We start from the raw sequence: 10464 nt of genomic DNA on the forward strand, positions 1-10464 counted from the left end.
GTTGAAAAGATAGTAAATTACTAGATGACCGCAATAGCTAAGTAGGCACAATATTAGTGGACTGTTGGGTAAAATACCATTGTGACTAAACGGGGACAGTATCAGTGGAAGGTCAGGTCATTACAAATGATATCAGAACCGGGGATGGATAACCTATCAAAGATGGGAGAATACGATGTACGGGTTTGGGAAGGTACTAGTCTCATTAGTGGCAAGCTTGTGTATTTCAGTCCGGGGACGACTCCAATCTAATATAGTGATATTATAACTCCAATTATATAACAATGGATGGCTGAATGAAATATGATTAATGATATACCTTAAACAAACACCGAGGCCTTTTCTACACAATTGAATGATTGCAGTTAAGCATGCTAGAGGGGAGTAATCCGATGGTTAATCTCCAAGAAAGTTATTATTAGATGTTCATTGTGGTGCTTGTGGAAAATACACTGTTAGATGACCGCTGAAAAAGCGGGGGTCTAACAACCTCATCCAATATTTCTCTTAGCAATCTGTATGAACTAACTCCAATATACTTTCAAGAGAATCAACTAGACAGTCAGACTCAATCTTAAGAAAAATATATCAAAGAGTTATATATCAATCTCTCAATTCAATCCGCAATCAAACAAATAATAATTTGTGAACCCGATTGAATATAAGAGAGATAACTTGAACGGTACCAAAGACCAATGTTTAAGGATTAATCAATTTCCATCAACAACCAAAGGTTGGATTTAACAATTGATCAATTCAACGCACAACCTATGATATTTTAATTATATAACAAAATATTATGCGGAAAAGAAATAACACAAATACCAGAAGTTTTGTTAACGAGGAAACCGCAAATGCAGAAAAACCCCGGGACCTAGTCCAGATTGAACACCACACTTATTAAGCCGCTACAGACACTAGCCTACTACAAACTAACTTCGGTCTGGACTGTAGTTGAACCCCAATCAATCTCACACTGATTCAAGGTACAGTTGCGTTCCTTACATCTCTGATCCCAGCAGTATACTACGCACTTGATTCCCTTAGCTGATCTCACCCACAACTAAGAGTTGCTACGACCCAAATTCGAAGACTTGATAAACAAATTTGTCTCACACAGAAAAGTCTATAGGAATAGATAAATCTGTCTCCCACAAAAATACCTACGAGTTTTGTTCCGTCTTTTGATAAATCAAGGTGAACAGAAACCAATTGATATACCAAACTTATATTCCCGAAGAACATCCTAGAAATATCAATCACCTCACAATAATCTTAATCGACTAGCGAAACAAGATATTGTGGAATCACAAACGATGAGACTAAGGTGTTTGTGACAACTTTTATATCTTGCCTATCAGAGATATAAATCTCAATCCAATCTTACGACTGCACTCAATCACGATAGAAACAACAAGATTAGATCACACAACTACAGATAAAATAGTTGGGTCTGGCCTCACAATCCCAATTAAGTCTTCAAGTCGTTAACCTACAGGGTTTCGTGAAAAACCTAAGGTTAAAGGAGAATCGACTCTAGTTTATGCAACTAATATCACACAGGAGGTGTGGGGATTAGGTTTCCCAGTTGCTAGAGTTCTCCTTTATATAGTCTCCAAATCAGGGTTTGCAATCTAAGTTACCTTGGTAACAAAGCATTCAATATTCACCGTTAGATGAAAACCTGATTAGATTCAAGCTAATATCTTTCAACCGTTAAAATGAACTTAGATTGTTATACACAAATGAAACGTAACTTCATTTAGGTTTGAGTAACCGTACCTAAACGTGTACACTTAGTTGGTTCAACAATGGTTAACCAATGGTTAGCCATATGAGCACTTTCATATCAACCTTATTCATCTTCACTATAACTAGTTCAAATGACTCAAATGAACTAGTTAGAGAGTTTTTCAATTGCTTAGATCTCATAGAAGTATACAAGACACAATCGAAGCAACATCGGTTTTGATTTACTCGAATCGATTCATGAACATTATAGCCACGGTTTGCAAAGATTTCATTCCTTATTATATAAATGTTTTAGTTCATGAACAAACCGATTTTAGAAACTAACCTACCTAAGTATGCAAACGGGTACGCGTACTTAAGTAACCAGATTGAGTTTGTTTTTACTTTCAAACTCCATCAGAAATTCACGGATGTGAACTTTCCTCCAGTATGCGTATGGGTACGCATACTTACCCGGATTTCCAACAACCGCCAGTACGCGTACGGGTACACATACTTTGGGTTCCCGGTTTTGGACTTTTACACAAATGTGATAACATACTATGTTTATATCCAAAGATGGTTGCATGTTTCTAGACTCTCATTTCAATCATTGAAACTTTCTTAGAGGATGTTATATTATTCACAAACTATTTTTCATCAGAGCGATTTTCAAGTTATTGAAATAATCAACATGACTTTCGTCACGAGTAAAGATGAACTTGGCCAAAGCGAAAGCCTTCCAACACATATTTAGAGAAATAGATAAGCGAGATAAACTCGGCTCGAAATAAAAAATGTGTACGATCGAAGTCTATATAGCAATACGATTTTTGTCTCAAGATAAGAGATAAAATAGATAGACTTTTGAGTGATAGATAAGTTCAAGTCTCCACATACCTTTTTGTCGATGAAGTTCCACAAGTACCTTGAGTAGGTCTTCGTCTTCGCATGATGAACACCGTGGAGTCTAGAGCTCAACTACACTTACTATCCTAGTCCGAGACTTAGCTATGAGTAGACTAGAAATCAAGACTTATAGTTTTGACAACTAAACTTGACAAACAAGCTTGGGATAGCAACGCTTGCGAGTTCGACCGAGCAATGCTCTAACACCCGCAGTGACCAAGGTAGGGACATTATCAAATTACCAATGGGTACTGGAAACTATTCAGAACTAAACCCGAACCTAATAATCACTGAATACGAGTTAGACCCAAATATAATAATTTGGTCGAATTTCTATGTCAGTGGTAATTAAGTGGAACTAGATCTATTCATACCCTACTTTTCAGTCTCGGCCTTTCTATTTCTTTCCAAAGAGATCAATTTGGCGTTCGTACTAGGGGTGGACCAATTTGGCGTACCAAATTGGTTCACTAGCCCATTCAACCTTGAGATTGTAAGGGGTGCGGCATGGGTGACACCACCCCGTTCAATCCAAAGGTGAAAAGGCTTGGTGGACCAAATAGGTCCACGTCATGGTAGTCAATATCGGTTGTACCTGCCAATATTATCGATTTTTATCATGTGCAGGAAAAAAGTTTTACAATATCTAAAATATCGGTAGTACGAGGATTGAACGATAAATACACTCATATCGGCCGGTACAAACCGATATATCGAGTTCACCGATATACTACTAATATCGGTAAGCGTAACTTGGTAAGATAAATTATTTGGATCTGAAAATTTGTAAACATAACCCTTTCTTCTAATCATCTTCTTTCTCTCTACCCTTGAAAACTCAATCTGATTCAGTAAAGAAATTTCCAACTATTTCATTTTTCCTTAATATGCTTATTATCCTTGAAACAACTATGGTTGTTCATTACTCTTTCTCTTTATTCCTGGGAATAGATAGTGGAATGCGATTGAATTTGCATTTCGAAGCTTTTTCTCTTGAGAATTAATGCATCATATGGAACCAATTTTTTAGATTTAAACATTTATAAATATTTAAAATTCTAGTCTTGATGATGTATCACCGATAAAAACCGATATGACCTCTTGTACAAGTATATCAGACCCGGACGATACGATATCGATACAATGATGACTACTTTGGTCCACGTTTAGTGTTTTTGTACAATTAAAAGGTTTTCGGAAACATGACCTGAAAAATATTAGGATTTGGACTAGAATCTAAGAATTGAATCTGATTTCTACGTCAATGGTAATTAAGTGGATCTGGACCCCTTGATACTCTACTTGTCGGTTAAACTTCTATGTTTCTCCTAAAAGATCAAATCAAAAGTTATATAGCATAAACAATAGTTATTGATGATATTTATTTTATTTCAGAATACTCAGATTTGTTTCTTTTAGTTATAACCAAATGAGCTAAAAATTTGCTCGTAGTTATTTATAATAATAATTTTTTAAATGTTTTAATCCTACCTTAAGACATAAATGTTTATTTGATTATACATCATATATTCCTCCCGCTCATAATAAATATACTTCGCAAAACAAAAACAATGCATTATACAACCTTAATCTTTTTTTAATTGGTGTCGTTAAGTGTTAATCCAAAAAAAATTACGACAAATATTTTCCATAATCTTCGATAAAGAAATTTTTAAAAACGTATCTTCAATTTGATAAGTATATATGTTTGTTGTTATTGCAAAGACTTTTTGAGAAACATTTCACAGTTATAAAATTCACTTTTAAATCTTTTACAAATAATAAAAGCATGTATATTTATAAATCCAAGGGAGTATAAGTTTTGCGGCTGGTTTGTTTTTCCTAAAAATAACTCCCCCGGGGTTTCAGAGGCAACATAGAGAACTAGAGATATCGAAGGATGCCTTACCATCTCTAAAATTCTAAAAATAAGGATGTTAGTTGTGTTGAGAAACAATTCAACTACAACAATTTCGATTTGTTCTTTAAGAAATTCATAAAAATATAAATTTTAGTCATTCCACATTTTTATAATCGTGAACAACAATAAATCTAAATTGTCCCTCAACCCTCCATAAATTACATATTTTTTGGAGGGTTAGTTGTAAAACTGCTTAGAAGTGTTAGCCAAAGTATCTGAAATTGCTCCTCGGTTGGAGAGCTTGGAGTGAGGAACAATGAGTTCGAACTTGGAAATCACCAAAACTCGGCCTAATACTCGGAACCTATTTATTAGATACTTAGATAGTGTAATTCACGTATCATAACTTTTACCTAACTAAAATTAAAATTTGAATTATATCATGTGATTAAGTGTGCGTCTTTGTTATATTGAACCTATTTATCATGTTTTTAAAGGTTTTTACATTTGATAACTCCCATCTGAGGGGTTACAAAACAAAACATTATTTTATGAATTTGGTACATGCAAGGCCAACTCGTAAAAATCACCAACTCGAACATTTTTCTTAAAACTCGGTCCTAATCAGTAAAATCGTCCCCTTAGTCGCTAAAAATAAAAAAAAGGATTAGAATCGGAAATCGCACCGGCCATTTAGCGAGGAGCGACTACTTGGCGAATAATCAACCGAGGAGAGCAATTTCGACTACTACACTTGATTTCCTTCAAATAATGAAATGCCGAGAAATATTTTATTGAATTCTTTCGTATATTTAAATATTATGCTTGTCGATGTTGTTAGTTTTCCATCTTAACCAAAAACAGTTGTATGAGCGGAAGACTCCACACCTTATCCCTCATTTATATTTCAGAATAGTTCTCCACAAACATTTGAAGTTTATATTTCGGGTAAGATTAATATATAATGGGATCCACCACCTATTATCCATGTCGTCAACGACATTTATGTAATCTTAAATTTCATTTGTTACTTAAATATAGGGAGATTGAACCCCTGACTTTCTCCTTACTGGAGTTGATGGGATATCACTGAGCTATGTTCTTGGACCCACGAGATAAGTTTTATGAATATCAAATTTAATGGTGACAGGACAATTTTGGTTTCTAAGATTAAAAAACGAGCATGATCCGGTTTGATTTTTGATTTTTCATAAGAGATATCAGTTTAGTTTTTGGATTTGATCCGAACTAAAGCAGCCCTTCTTAAATGGGTCTCGATCAATATATTTTGACCGAAGTCCTTCCTTTTCCCTAGGCTCTGCTTGAACTCGTCAAGCTTCTAGTTTGTCTTGTCTTTACAAAATCCAAAACCTAAAGCCATCGGATTCCCAAGTTTTGGGGATACTGTCCTGAATCATATAATCAAGGTTTCACCCCATGTTTTTTATTTGGATTTTATTTCATACGAGATCTTTTATCTTAATGATTTCCTACGTGTGAAGTAATCAAACATGGGACCAAATTCACTAGAGACCATTCGAAAGAGTCGTGTAACATGGCATGCCCTAGGAGTCAGTCAATAAGTGCAAAGTACGACGAATTCAAACCTTACACAAATACAAGTATTTTGGCAAGAAAGCCTCATAAAATCACCCCTTAAAGAATGGGAGAGAGCGAGAGGTAATGGCGTACTTAAAAAATAAAAAAATATACCGCATCGTTCGAGAAAACACTTGAACTATCCAGTTTCCACCTCGATATTGCTTTAAAAAACATTATTTTTCCTAATCTGAGGATTTTGTTCAGGGAACTATCTTGCTTCACAGTAAAATAAGAGAAGAAAACGTATTACTAGAACTAAGGACAAGCATAGAGACGCTGGCTATATGAGGCGATGATTTTCTAAGAGTATCCAGGAGCCTTTTTTTACGGTAATGCGGCTTAACGAAGCGTTTACAATATATAATACAATCAAATTAGCAGATACATAACAGATAATAGATATCGAAAGCTAAAGTTAGGTTTAAATATACGATGAAAGTACAAATAATGCAGATTCTAGGTCAAAATGCAAGTACGTAAGTACGATCCCAGAAAATGAGAATAGGGTGGAAAGGTACTTAATAATGTCCCTTGGTGCAGTGTTAAAACACATTATAACTAGCTCTAAGATGCTAGTTTTTACTAATTTAAAGAGCCATAATATCATTACCACGAGCAATACATCCACAGAAATAATGATACAAGTTGGTACTGCACCCACAGGTTAGAGATCACAGTACAGTGGAGATACCTGGCCATATCTAACGTTTAACGGAAATAAAAGAAAGACTCCACCAAAGTTGGAATGGTTCATAAAGGTGTAATAAAGGTGACTGATTTCGTATTTGCTTATACAGAGTAATAAAGGTGTCAATACTTGTTAAGAGTCGAAATCTTTGGATATCACTCGCAAGTTGAGATCATATTGATTTTTCTCTAGTAAAATATATCAATTTCACGTGCAAAAAAGTTTATAAATCGTAGATTATTGATATCTCAAAATAATTTCATGTTTTTGTTGCCTACGTTTTATCGCTAGATTTCTTTTTTTTTTCCCTTCCATAATTGAACAAGTTCAGCAAAAATGGGTGCCTCCCATAATAGAGGACTTTGAGTTTTGCCATCTATTACAGCCAAATTTAAAGGATCAATGTTATGTTTTGGTCCAACGACCTTACATTCCACAAAATCAAAAGTATTTAATATGCTCCGAGTGTTGTCTACTTTAGAATTGGTCTGCCTGCCAACTCGTGCTTCTACTCTCTCCTTAAAGGATATTCATGAGCAGGGACGGAGCTTAGTGGAAGCCAGCGGTGGCTCCCGCCTCCCCTAAAATTTTCATAATCTATCAAAAGTCCTTTATAATTCCTATTATTTTTAAGAAAAATTTATTATCAGCCCTCTCTAAATTTTTATTTTTTGATTAGACCCCTTGTACAGAATTTCTGGGTCTGTCCCTGTTCATGAGCTTTGAATTTGACCCTTGAAAATTGAACTTTATGCAATGAAGCTGGGATGCCAATGGAGATCTTCCATGGAAGCTAGGCAATATGCTTCTTCTTGTCATTGCGTTATCATCCCCGAGGTCCTTCTGCCAATAGTGTTCCTTTGAGAATATGAAATAACAACACCCAAACCAGTGAGCTCAGTCCTTGAATTGTAAAAGGAAAGAAAGGCTAGGGTCCAGAGATTGTTGTCTCCATAAATGACTGAGGTAATCCTATCAGTCTCAATTCCGTTGGTTCTAATTTTTGTATTGTTTGTCGGAGTTTGATTGATGAGGTTAGCAATAGCGCTAGGGTTTGGCTTTTGTTCTGAAAAACCTTCTCACACCTGGCCTCCCACACATTCCAACATACAGTAGCACAAACATCAGCCCAAGGGCCTATACCAGTGACTTGGTTGGAAAAGGTGAACCAAGAGGTACACCAGTCCATAGTAGAGTTAAAATTTCTAGTAGAGTTGTGAACACATAAATCACGAGGCCATCCAAGTGTTCACAAACAAGTATTCTCAAACAGTACTCACATACGTGTTAATTCTAGAATCGTACATCGTATACGTAATGGGACGATTATATCGATTCATCGACTTAAAGCCTTCGGGCTTGTCATTGTTTGGTCGAATATTATCACAAATAATGCTCGTGCAAGGAAATAAATTATGGAATAAGTACAAATATAAAACATATGAAGTTTAATGCAGAATGTAAGATGCAAAAATGTAAATGAGACAGATTTACGTGGTTCGGTACTAAGGCCTACGTCCACGGGGTTTGGTGTTTCACTATGTACTGAATGATTACAAAGATAGTCAAATGACTTTAGACTATACATGGGTCTGCGGAAGTAAATGGATCACTTACTCTTCCTATTTCTCTCTCTTATATTCTCCTCTAATTGCTCTCCAAAATCATCTGCCTCCTCTCTCTTATTGGAGAGGGGTATTTATAGGGAGAGAACGTGGGTCCCATCTCTGAAGTGCCGTTGTAATCTTATCTTCTTGTGCTTTGTGACTATTACTCAGAGGTCTTCGGTATAGGCCGCAGGTTGAGCTTGAACACGAAGGATTATCCTCCCTTCTTCCACGAGCTGATCGACACGTGTATATCTCTTTGGTATTTAATGCGGGCAGATGGATGTCTGCTCGTGTCAGACAAGTGTCTCTTTGTCTGGTCACATCTGTGTCAGCCAAACTTCCTCTCGGCCGTTGATCTGGGATCTTCCTCGGGATTGGGCGCGTTAATACCCAAGGGGTATTATCTGGTGCTCCTCTGTGCCATCATACCTCTGTGGTCCTCTGTCCCTGACCGTCAGATCTGCTGACCGATGTCATCTTCTGATGAAATGCCTGCTATCATGTTTCGATGTCTCGCTTCACATGCCTTCCACGTGTCTCTTTTTATACACGTGGAGGATGATGAGAAGTGTACATACAATTTTCCCCTCTTCTTCTAACTTGGGAGTATTTCGCAATTTTGAAGAAGAATGGTAGTCCTACACGTTTCCCACTTTGCATTAACTTCTCCCGTAACTGCTCCTTGGTACGAGGAGCAGTTATTGTCTTCTCTAGCTTCATAAATAGGAAAGAGAATGTGAAAAAAACTTTTATCATCTTCTTGTCAGTGTTCATTCTCTTCTTGTTTTCTTATTCTTGTTCTTTAGTCATTTACTATCACCGTCCTTGTGAGGAATATAACATTCAATTTTCTGTTTCTTTCTTCTGTTTCTTTTGTTCTTGATTGTTGCTTCCCCTGTATCTGTTGATACCTCCGATCCTCCTTTCTTCTACTGCAGTTAGTGCTTGTCGTCCTCTTTTATACAGGTATGGGATTTTCTTATCGGTTGTTCACCATTGTTTTATCTGTATTTTTAGTCGTTTGTCTCCTGCTGTTGTGTTCTTGGTTTTTTGATGAAGATCATATATGTCGAAGCATATATGCTTGCCCCTGTTCTTTGTCTACAACGTCTGTGAGTCTGTGTATGAGTATTATCCTAGGATGGAGTATTTTTTAGTTTATTAGGGTTTCTCATGTTTATCCGAACGAACCATCAATTATGGGTTTTTTGATCTTTAGTGATCTCCTCGTATTCTTCTCTAAACTGTTTTTGTGTTTCCTTGTAGATATGTTTGATCGTCCGCGAGCTCCTTACCAAACTCCGTCGTCTAGTCCGCCAAGATCCCCTCCGCGTAGAGATCCTGATAGATTTCCACTTGGGGAAGGTCTTCATAAGTCTTCGCAGTCTGATCCTCGGGGTCATAGGGTTTCGTCTTCCTCCGGTGTGAAGATTATGCCTTCTAAAAAAGGGGATATGCCGAAGGGTCCCTCTGGGTCTAGGTATGCTGTTAACCGCACCTCTTCTCGTCCTCGTGAAGATTCTAGGAGTACGCAGGCTCCTCCTCGTGATGACTCTAGGAGTACGCGGGCTCCTCCTCCTCGTAATGAAGTGGTGGATGCTCCGCCCCTTCGTTCAATGGCTCCTCCTTCAGCGCCTCCGCATAAATCTCTGCCGCCTCCTCCCGCGGTTTCTTCCAAAGGGAAGTACTCCAAGGGTACCATATCGAGAGCTGATCCGTCTACAAATCTTCCATCTAAAAGGAAAGCTTCGGAATTGGGTCCTACTTCTGATTCCGCAGACGAGGAAGAAACTGTCCCCGTGATCCGCAACATTTCAGTGGGTAAGAAGAAGGTCACTTTCAAGCATATTGATCTTGAGATGTTTAAGGAAAAACATGAACTCCAAGATTTTGAGGTTCGCTTCTATGCTCCTGACGATGATATTACCTACGATCTCCTTGCTAATTATCAGTTTGACGAGTTTCTTCTGTTGACTACGGTTGGAGCCTTCGAGGCGGGTCTTATGTTGCCCTTATATAAGTCGGGTGACTCCTTTTATTATGACGTGTTGGATAATCGCGGA

This window comes from Papaver somniferum, chromosome 4 (assembly GCF_003573695.1).
Source record: "Papaver somniferum cultivar HN1 chromosome 4, ASM357369v1, whole genome shotgun sequence".
Lineage (NCBI taxonomy): Eukaryota > Viridiplantae > Streptophyta > Magnoliopsida > Ranunculales > Papaveraceae > Papaver > Papaver somniferum.